Source organism: Erithacus rubecula (assembly GCF_903797595.1).
Source record: "Erithacus rubecula genome assembly, chromosome: 5".
Lineage (NCBI taxonomy): Eukaryota > Metazoa > Chordata > Aves > Passeriformes > Muscicapidae > Erithacus > Erithacus rubecula.
In genome coordinates, this window is record NC_136687.1 from 57669546 (window position 1) to 57681077 (window position 11532).

Genomic DNA, 11532 nt, shown 5'->3' on the forward strand with positions numbered 1-11532 from the left:
TGCCAAATACACATTTTGCTGCATGCCAAGTTACACTGTTTTTTTCTTCTTGTTCAGCTAATGCTCATTGCATTCCTATTTATAGTTCCCATCTTTTGGTCAGTTGTCACAGTTCCAAAAGAAATAATGGCAAGCTGTAAGTTCCATACTGAGTGACACCAGACACTCTTTTTACCTTCTCAGCATCTCTCCTCTCACAAAGCTCATCACAGGTACCTGCTTGTCTTTCTCAGAGAAGGTGTGAAACAGTAATTACAGTGCTATAGTTAGACTAAAGAATTTACAATTAATCTTTCTTCCACTTTGCAAAGCAACTGTGCACAAGGGACTGCATCAATCATTAAAAACAGGGAGATATATTTAAATTTCTTGACCTCCTTTTCTAAAGGGTAAGGTGAAAACAACACAATTGACTTCCAGTAGTGCAACGCCACTCTGCTTTCAGGTGAGATGCTCATATACTTCCATTGCATTTATTCACAAATCATGGGCATAAAGCTACATCTGTCCTCTTTGCATGTACTAGCTTATGGCAAAATACAGGCAAACCCAGAACTGGAAAGAAATTGCTACAAGAAAATGAAATAAAATTGGAAGAATTTTAGTCTTTTTTTTTTTTTTAATATATACATTTTTTAACAGAAGAAAATTTCCTTGCTAATTTTACACAGCCTAATGTTTTAATCATATGGGATTGTTAATATTTCCTCTGAGAATTACTCTTCCCTCCTTCCTTTTGCTTGTTTACAGATAGTTTTTGGTATTAAATAAGAGGAAGGGTGGGGCTGTCGAGGGTCTAGTGCCCCTGTCCTGTGACGCTCATGTTAAATTTGGCTGAAATTTGAAAAATAATAAAAAAAGTCAATTCCCTTGTCACACATGTTCTTCAGAAAAATAATGGCCTGCTTGTCAGAAGTTAATAAATTATACAATCCCCAAATAGTCCACTGCTGAGCTCATAGCATTTGTAAAGCATTAACACAGTCACCACAGCAGAAACATCAGCAACCTGATGGAGTAACAGCCTAAGAAAGCAGCAGCCAGGGCTGCTACTCCTTCACCCTCTGGGATCCAGCAATCCAGCCCCACTTTGGATAAAGAGCCTTTCTTCTGCTGTCAGTGTTAGTCACATAGTTCAAATGAATAAACATTTGCATCCCAGTGCTGCAGAATCCAAGTTTAAAGGTGGATTGTTTAAGAATAGTTTGTTACAGCTGGACGTAGTATGTGGGTTTTTTGCTTCTAAGATAAAACAACTAACAAAACAGCATTGAAAACAAGAACATGAGGATGAAGAGAAGAAGCAGAACAGAGGATGATGAGATAACAGAATTCCCAGCCCACAAAGCTTTAGGACACATCTGTACCTAAAAAATCCTAGACCTTGCAGTTTAGTACTCAATGCTTCAGATTATTTGTCCAGAACAGAGTTCTTGCTACAGAGGTTGCAAGTCTAGTAGAACATAACTTGTCATACGTAACTTGTGTACAATTAAATATTATTCAAGGAATAAAGTATTGATAGAAAAGTACACATGCCATACTTGCTTGTAAACAAGTATTACATTGTGCATGTGTGTATATGGAAAAAGCTGTAGTTAACAAGAATATCAAATAAACTTCATGATACTTAATATTTAGAGGATATGAAAGATTTAAAGGTCAGAGCTGTATTCTCTGGGTGTAAATTTTTGCATACCTGTATGCTAATGATTATTTTTAGACTCTCAGACCTGCACAAAGGCAAAAGGCAACCACAACTTCAAGAGCCTGGATTGTGTTCAGGCCACCTGAATGTGACAATAAAAGCAGGAGAAAGGAGCAGGTGGCAACAGAGAAGGTGCAGTTCAGCCGAGGTCATTGTGGCTTACGAAGCCTCAAAGCCTGATGATCCCAGGAGTGAATCTGAGAGGATGAGATCACACTCAGTGAGGGAAAAATGCTGCCATCTGGTGCCTCTGGAGAAAAAAAAAAAAAAAAAAAAAGGATTATGTTGATGGTGTGCTTCATCTGCAGTGGTATCAGTGCTGCTGGTTCAGTCCTGCAAACCTCCAGCTGTCTTTTTGTTGTCAGGAGGTGTTACCATTCTGCAAGTGTTACTTTAAACAAACAGGCTGAAAAAGTGCATTTTACAGTGGTTTGCCTGCAAGAGGAATATCATTAAGTATTAATGTAGTCTTTGAGATAATTTTAGGAAAGATGGTTTCGAACAAAGTCACTTGCTGAGAATAACATAAACCTTATTTATTTTGATGAATTTATGCATATTCACACAAGAGATTGCAAAATGCTCTCCTATCAAAAATCCTATTTATCCTATCCTACATTTCACTGTTATGCAGCAGAAGAATCTTGTACTCTGTAAAGTACATCTGAGAAAGAATGAAGATGCTTGTCATCAAGTTGAGTGAAAAAGCTTAACAGAACAAGAACTCAATGCATTTCTTTTGCAGAACAGAAGTGACTTTGACCTTGATCATCCCTGCCCAGCCTCTAATGCCCACTATTTGATCTTATGAGCATTGCAGATGATACTGAGTGCATGTCAAAAGCCTCAGAGGATACAGGACCAGACACTAAACACCACTTACTTTTATAATTCGCCTTTTACATCAGCTTATTTTGGATTGTTGTTGATGGAGCCTCAGAGGATGTGCCAAATATGTACTGAGACACTCCACAGTGTTCGAGTGAGGGAGTGTTATTTTTGTCTAAGATATTTTTATTTTTACAAGCTTTCACAGAAAGCCATAATGGTAGCTTGGAGAGATTTAAATTACTGATTGAATTAAAACCCATACATTGCTCTATTTTGGATGTAATAAAGATAGCTCTTTCTGGGAACTTACATTTGTTTATTCCTTGACTAAGGGAAAATGTGAGGCCACAGGTCAACTTTCCCCTGGAAGTAAACTGGTTCATATACCATATTCATTTATAGACACTACATTTTTGTAACTAAGTGGTCACAAAATCTCAGGAATAAAATTCACTCTTGCAGATAAACTAACTCCCTTAACATCATTGATTTCCTAGGAAAATACTCTTATCTAAGAACAGCTTCAAACTCATGGAGTAACCCAAGGACCAGAGAGTCTTGCAAAGGATTTATTGTACAACTCTGCTGAGCAAAGAAAAGGAACATGTTCCATTTTGTTCCTAGCCTTATGTATCTACAGCCACTTCATACATGTTTTTCCTAAACAATCTCTACATTTTCATTCAAAACAGAGCTAGATCCTCATATCACTCATGTTGCATTGGAAGAATTTGGAGTTTCTTCCTCGCCAACAGCATTGGAATTGCTTATAGGTACATGGAGGGAGTCTGGACATTTCAGATGTGTACCTAACTTATGGTAGAGGAGTAATTTATCTGACAGACCCTTGACCATGAACAAACCAGACATCTTGAAGCCCTTCTAATATTCTTAGCCATGTCATATAAAACCAGGTTTAAGAAACAACAGAAAAGTTTTGTCAGTGCCTGTGGCAGCCTTGTTAACAGCAACTTCAGTCATCAGTCTCCCTTCAAATTACTGTCTGGGAGGGCATTTCATTTCACACTTTAAAGTGGTTTTGCACAACTTCCACCTCCACGTAGACTAACTGAATCATGCCAGCAAGGTGATCCAAAGAGTTAGTAGCCAAACTTCTGACTATTCCCAAAGGAGATGATGAGAGTTTTCTATAGTAGATTGATAGGTGGCCAAGAAATCTTCTGAGCAAGCCATGGGAAACGTGGCTGGAAAGAGCCCCTGCCCATGTGGGTTTGTATTAACCTGCTCTACAGGGTCCACATCTCCACTGGATTACTTTTAGGTTTCCTGGGTTTTGAGACGAGTGGGAAAACACCAGGCTAAAATAAGCAGGGGTGCAGAGAAGTGGAATTATAGTAGAGATAAGCTTTAGCCCTGGTTTATACGTGGGGTCTTGAGGATAACAAAACACAGCTCATGCTCTTTGAAATTACTTGCCCAATGCTTTCCAAATAACTAGATGTGCTAACCTCTGGGCCCAGGTTGCCATGATACCATGAGATTTGCTTACAAACCCAATTAGTTCCTCAGAATATTTTAGCCACTGGCCTACAATCATTGCTCAGTGCACTCATGCATTTCAAAACCTCCTTTACAGGGCTAAGAGAAAGATATAGCATGTCTTAGCTTTTCCTTGATTTATGCAGATGGGTGCAGATAATTATCTGTCAGCACCATTGTCCATCTGTGCACTAGCATATGCTACTTTAAACATATAAAAATGGCACTTTGTCTTCAGTCACAAGAGGAAAGCAGTGACTCCTGGCTTTTTTATGTCATCACTTTAGCCAATCAGCTTTTGCAAATAAGTTTGTTTTGTTTTTTTTTTGATACACGAAATGGATGCTTAACCAGTTCTGGAAGAAGAAGTGTACAAATATCCCATGGTAAAACTACCACCAGCTCAGTACACGGGCATCATCTTCCTTATGCTTTAAAATAAAATTTATACATAAATACTACCTAAAAGAATAGCTTCTTCTTTCAACACCCAATTGCCACTGTAGAATGTTGACTTCTGAAAATGAAGCAGACCCCTCAGCTACCCCCTAAAGCAGAAGATGTGGTTGCAGGTTGATGTAATCCACTTCTGAAGTTCAAGTCAGCCACATGGCCAATCACACAGGATGGGGTTTGAACAATGCTTTGCCAGATGCACATTCATCCCAACAATATTTGTGGCTAGCATGTGCACTTATTTTATTGCAGATGGATAACATGTCTGAAAATAAGACTTGGGTCTGAAACAGCAGTTTCCTGCATGATTTTAAGCTTGTTTTTTTCCCCCCCATTAAATCAGCTGACCAAAAAGTACACAAACTAGCTTGCATGTTCATTTTAATCCTCTCATCTATTCTCTTCCATCATGTGATCCTTTCTTCCTCAAAACACCCTACAGCTTTGCACATTGTCAGCAGTAAGAAAGCAAGTGCAGGATTCTCCAGAATTTCATGGGCTTTTGACAGAAGGCAGTCCTGAGTATTATTGCACACTTGCTGTCTCTGCATCAGCCACCTTGCTCTCTCAAAACATCCAATGAAGACTTTGGAAAACAGTCTCTTCCCATAAACTCTTCCTGAGAATATTCCTTCATTTGTAGCTTTCCTGTTAACAGATTTGCTTGCTCTCCTCATCACTTCCTCTTGTGCCCTCTGAAGAGATAAACTGCAAACCTTGCAACTGGCTTTTATTTCCTCATTCAGGCATTGACCAGAAAGGCACAGGGATATTCTCTTGTCGAGTCATCAGCATAAAATGCTGACTGTCACAACTGAGCAAAGAGATGGCAGTTCCTGCAAAATCTGTGTTCTGGGAAGTGGCCAACAGAGCTTGGATAACCTCTCCTAGCTGGTTAGTGGGAGTATCCACTAGTACATCTGAAACATTACATTCTCCAGAAGAGGCTACAGGAAGGAAATCAGGTTGAAAGACTGATATTTATGAGGAAAATAATGTATGTCAATTCAGTTGCTTCTAATAATTACAGAGATGGACCTGTGCAGAAAACACTTCAGCTGTTAATTCTCCCTATTTACCTATTGAGAAAACATGCAAAGAGATTTTTCTACCTCTTTTGAAGGAAAACCAAAAATCACATTTTTAGGAGGAGTGCCCTATTTAGCTGCACATGCTCAGGCCAAAGAGGTAGAAGGTAATGTTTGCAGAAGTGGCTGCTGCAGTAATTCAATTCTGCAGCATCTTCAAGAGGTGCCAATTTTTTGGCCACCAAAAGCTCAGTTATCTTTCATAAGGAAGTTTGATCTAGTTTATTCTGTCATTTGTGACACAATGTTAAATTATTATGAAAATGACTCACCTTTGGTCAGAGATGAGGAGAGAAGCTGTTGGCCTTCAATCTCTGCAATAGAGACTCTCCAGATTCTTCTCATTTCCCCTCACCAGGGAATCACCCTCAGATACAGAGGGTATGATTTTCCTCACCTGGGAATCACAGCTGGTTCTTAAGCCTACCTGTTACAAGTCCTATGGAAGTGGTCTTCAGATTTTACTAGTACAATGGCTGAAAGGGAGAAATTAAGAAAATTTAAACAAATACTAGGACTGAAGTGGAGAACAACATCCTGTGTTCACAGCAGAATTCATGCTAAGAACAGACTTTATGGTAGACTCACAGTATTGGATTAATTTAGGGGATTTTAACCTTTATATGTAATCCTAAACAAGAAACACTAATGGGGGGGGAAAATCAACATAATGTTGTTACATTTTTTGTCTTTTCCTCCATGACTGTCAAAAGACTGGGTAAAGACAAGAGAAACCAAAAACCCCAAATTATATTGGCTCACATGACTGACTCTTAATACTCTGAGAATCACATTTCTGTGAGCCTTTGCCAACAGTACAAAAGCTTCTAAATTAAAGGTGAGATTGCTTAGTCATCAGGATATGGTGGTGTAGTTGTACCTGCTGTAGGGGGTTGTATTACATGACCTATGATTACCATTCTATTCCTACTTCTCTGTCGCACAAACTGCCCAGCAGAATTCCTAAAATTGAAAGGTGACTCAATCTCCCTACCCAGAAATAACATTGATATTTTTTGCATGAGTATAAGCTCTAGCTTGCAATGTGATGTTAAAATCCTTCCTGAGACACCCAGGGAAGGTCTCTACCATGTAGGAGTTTCCATCACTGTTCCTAGAGGCTTACTGAGCAATTCACATGCTTCCCACGTACCACATTTCCACCATCTGCAGCTTCCACGTGGTTTCCAGATGTCCTATTGCCACCAGCAGCCGTTTGTGGAGCAGCCTCCAGAGCAGGGCTCTCACTGTTTCCAGGGCAATGCAACATGACCACACAGCACAATAAAACACTACCCTTGGCCAACACAGCATCCTAGTACCTTCTCATCCCCTGACAGAAGGCTGAACTCAGGCCAGGCTCACCTTGTCTTTATTGCACAAAGTGATTCAGAGCAAGAGGAATTGTGTCCAGCAGGCTGCAGAAGGGATTTTTTTTTTTTTTAAGGTGGATTGTATGGGGTGAGAGCTGCCTGCCAGAGACAGGTGCCAGGAATGGGACAGATCTTTTGGGGGATGGGAGTGTTTTCTAATGGAGATGGCCTGAAGAATATAATTTGTGTGCTTGAGCAGGTCCAACCAGGCTGGCCAGCTTCACTTGGGAAATGTGTGCTCCTTCCTGATTATGGAGACAGTTCTCAGAGTTGGCTATTTTGCACAACTGCTTTCATTTCAGATCATCTCAGTCCATACAAAAAACTATAAAAACCTTCATCTGCTTCCTCTATCATTCTTGTTCCAAAACACAGAAAAACCTTTTCTTTTATTTTTCTCTGCTTCTTTTTTTTTTGGCTCAATGAGCAGGTGAGAAACATAAGTGGCCAATTCAGAAAGATGGTCTGTCCCAAAATTGCAAAGATATTTGCATGCTCTTGTGAAAAAAGATGTGGCACCTCAGTAGAGTACTTGATTTTCAAGTAGTTGCACCTAGACAGAGTCATAAGGTAGAAACTCACTTGGTGTTTTAAATAGCTGGTTCTGGCAAAGTATCATCTTTCCCTCAGGTTTGGGGAGTTTGGTCTGTGAATACAGCTAATTTAGGCATTATACTGCATTCTCTTGGCTGGATGGATGTTGGATCAGGTGCCTGTGGCTCTGTGGGACCACCAAGAATGTACACTCTGCAAGGCCATCCAAGGTGCCAGGGGCTGCAGACTTGCCTTCAGGGTGGCTGGAACAGCAGAGGGGCATCCCCAGCACCTAACATCCCAAAAAAAAAGCCAACCCCATTCTCAAGCCTCTGGCTCTGCTTTGAGGGGTTTTTTTACAATACCTTGCAGAGGAGATGCCTGGTACAATCTGTGTTTCACAGCCAAGCAGGTGGGTCCTGCAGGAGGGCTGTAGGTTGCAGGCAGTGCAAGAGGGGAGGGAATCAGGATCTGCTCTGCAGCTGCAAGCAGCTCCTTCTAGGGGCAGGCACACAAACAAACTTCCTCCTCTCCTCTCTTACTGTACTTGTCCAATCAGACAGTGTCCAAAACAAATAGTCTGCTTTTGTGGAAACGAGGGCTGTTCTCTGAAGACATTGAGAGCAGCTCAGCATCTAGCTTAGTCTTTTGTCTAAAGGAGACAGGTTTCATTTGAACTACCAAAGTATATCCTAGTTTTTTAGTCCAGGACACAAGTGCTGTTTTTCAAAATATTGCATTCAGCTGTCAGTGTCTTCCTATGCGAATGCACTTAATTTCCAGGTTTCTCCTCAAAAGTCTTGCTGTAGAGATTCCTGCTTTCATGTTTTGGGCATGTTTTTAAAGATAATTAGCCCCTCCAAAATAAATGTCCATCTTTACAGCACATCTAAAAAAGGCAAACATAAAATAACCTCTTTGCTGATGGCTAGATAGAGAGCAAAGCTGAATGGTGGCAAGATTGATTTGTAATGCATTTTCCCAAAAACAATTAGTGAAAGAAGAGTGTGAGAACCAGGTTTAAGCAATGGAGCAGTTACACATCATTTAATAAGTTGCTATATTAATCCTCAGTAAAGCAATAGTTTAGTCCTTCTCCACTCAAAAGTACACTAAACTACAGTCTGAGCAAATGTAATACTATTCACCCAACTGTGTTCTCACTTAGGTCAAGTTTAATTAAGACTTGTCTTAATTCAAACAGTAATATCACATCCCTGATAAAGAACAAGTTAAACCTCCCCTTGCAATAAGCACCATCACGTTCCCAAGAGTTTCAGTGTTAGCTCAAGTTAATTATGTTTAAATTATTTTCTTTGGTGAGCCGATGTAAAGATCATCATCTGACCCCTTAGAACAGGAGCAGTGAATTAAAGCTTTCTGCCACTGCCAGCAAAGGCTGCCTTACCACTGCACCCTCGTGGTGGTTTGCCTGCCTTCAATTTTAACACTGAAGGGTTGCATCATGCAGAAACCATTGCTCAGTTACACTGCTTGGCTTCTTACCTCTTAAGATTCTTCCAGAGAGGTTTTCAAAGTTCTCACCTTCCAAATATCTTTGTCTGGCAGTGGCACAAAAACAAAAATCACTGAGCATAAATGCTCACCTGTGAGTGTTTTCAAGTATGGGAGTATGTAAATTGGAAGCTGTTTCTGTCTTACAGCACAACTAAAGACAGATAATTTCCAGGTGAGGCAGTTAAGAAAACCCCAGTGTTTCTTGGGCAGCATTCCCTTTTTGCCTGTTTTTAAAAGAGCCCTTCAAACAGGCAAGGGACAGGAATGAAAGAGACTGGACAAAATTTCCTCAAATCTCTTTTACAAGTTTCTGAATTTTTAGCCCAGGAACATTCAGATTATCAGACAACTGGGACCTTTTTCATATATTGTGAGTAAACAGATGCTCTGGCCACAAAACCAAACCAAACAACCATGAACCAGAAGGATTTGTTTGTAGTTAGTGTTATCAGTGGCTTGAATAAATCATTCTTGAGCTGAAGATGTGCCAAATCTCTGCACAAATTAAAAACTGACCATGAACTACACAAAGGGACCTTGTCTGATTCTAACAAATGCTTTCTTCTGACCTTTTGGGGGTGAATTTCTACACTGTAAATAAATAAAAAAGTACTTAAGGGTTTCTCCTAGAGATTTACCCTTTGTGATCTGGTGGCTAGGGATGATGACCTCTGCAGCAGACAGACCATTCTTTTGTTTTGCTCTACAAGGGTTTTCACAGAAAAAAAACCCTTAAAAGCAGCAGAAATCTACAAACTGTTTTTTCTTACAGCCTCTGTTCAAAAAGGGTGGCATTACATTTGCTGCATACCAGATGAATAAACATGATAACCTCAATGCTGACAAATTGTTTAAGAGAAGGCAGAAGGCAAATACTACACGGTCTTCTAGCCAAAGCTTCAGAGGACTTTGTCCTTGGTTTAGAAATGAGGTCAAATACACCAATGCCTACAGACTAGCACTCTTTTCAATGCCACCCTAGCAGGGGGCTCAAAGTCCCATCCAACCTGGCCTTGAATGCTTCCAGGCACGGGAAGTTTAAAGCCATTCTTCCTTTTCCTATCACTACATGCCCCTATAAAAAAATCCCTCTTCATCTCTCTTGTAGCCCTTTATGATACTGGAAGGCTGCTAAAAGGCCTCTTCAGAGCCTTCTCTTCTGCAGGCTGAACAATCCAAACTCCCTTAGCCTGTTTTCATAGGAGAGGTGCCCCAGCCCTCTGATGACCTTTGTGATGTACCCTAGACTCCCTCCAACAGTTCCATGTCCTTCTCATGTAAGGGGACACAGTACTCAAGGTGGAGTCTTAGGACAGCAGAGTAGAGGGGCAGAATCACCTCCCTTTACCTGCTTATGTCACTCTCCATGCAGCCCAGGACACACTTGGCTCTCAGTGCACATTGCTGGGTCACATCAAGCTTCTCATCCACCAACATCCCCAGTTCTTCTCAGGGCTGCTCTCACTCCCTTTGCTGCCCAGCCTGTACTTGTGCTTGGGATTGCCCTGACCCAGGTGCAGGACATTGCACTTGGCCTTGTTGAACTTCATAAGGTTCACATGGGCCCACCTCTCAAATCTGTTAAAATCCCTTTGGATAGCATCCATCCCTGCAGTGTGTCCACCACACCACACAGCTTGGTGTCATTGGCAAACTTGCTGAGGCTGCACTCAATCCCACCGTCCCTGTCACCCACTAAGATTTTAAAGAACTCCTTTTCTAACTGTGCCTTCTTTTCCCCTTTGAATAGGAAGTGTTTGTAAACACGTATTTCTGCAATGTGAAATTACTTTAGTTGCATAATGACTATAATTTGTCAGTTTACAACAGAGCAGGCTAAGGTCAAATATACATGCTGCTTTTGAAAGTACATCTGGCATTAGAAGAGCCAAGCATGCTGCAAGCTGAAGAAAAAAGCTTCCCCTCACCTCCATTCACTTGGTCAAGTAGCCTCCCTAGTTTTTGTCTGAAGCTGAAACTAGCTACCTTAGGACTGGTTTGGAAATTCATTTTTGCTGAAGAGAGGAGAGCATTCAAGTATGGGAAAAACTGTTTAGTAACAAGGTGTCAGATAGTTTTGAGCCTAAGTTGAAAACCTAAATTGTTCCCTTCTATTTGCTAACTGTGCTTAGCCTTGAAGTAGTACTGATTGCATGGGGTAGGAGCAATTTGGCCACTTTGCTCAAGGGCCTGGGTATAAAAGCCTTTAGAAAAAAATCATTCAAGATTATAAAAATCTTTCAGATCAACACAACATGTTTCAATTAAGCCTGCTCCAGTTAATGTGAAATCTAGAGTTTCATTTAGCCTTTACTGCATGTTTGTGAAACCATAATCTCAAAATACCTTTGAAGTGACTTTTGCTCAGACAAACAAAAAGGTTAGGGGGTATTTAAATGCCCAAATCCAGATATGTGTTCTGCAGGATTCCTGCTGACTGATCCTGAAATTTTTTGACAACACAAATGCCCACAAGCTTTCAAATAAAAGCTCTGCAGTTCACCAGCTCCTGCTTCTGGGACAA

At 40.6% G+C, this 11532-nt stretch overlaps 1 long non-coding RNA gene across 1 annotated transcript; it reads right to left on the reverse strand.

Moving 5' to 3' along the window:
• Window positions 1–423: 423 nt before the first annotated feature.
• On the reverse strand, window positions 424–10506 carry LOC306802490. Its single transcript, XR_013774381.1, has 3 exons — window positions 10357–10506; window positions 5981–6059; window positions 424–1958 (listed from the first exon to the last, which is right to left on the reverse strand). It is a non-coding gene; the product is annotated as an uncharacterized lncRNA (long non-coding RNA).
• Between the last annotated feature and the right edge of the window lie 1026 nt (window positions 10507–11532).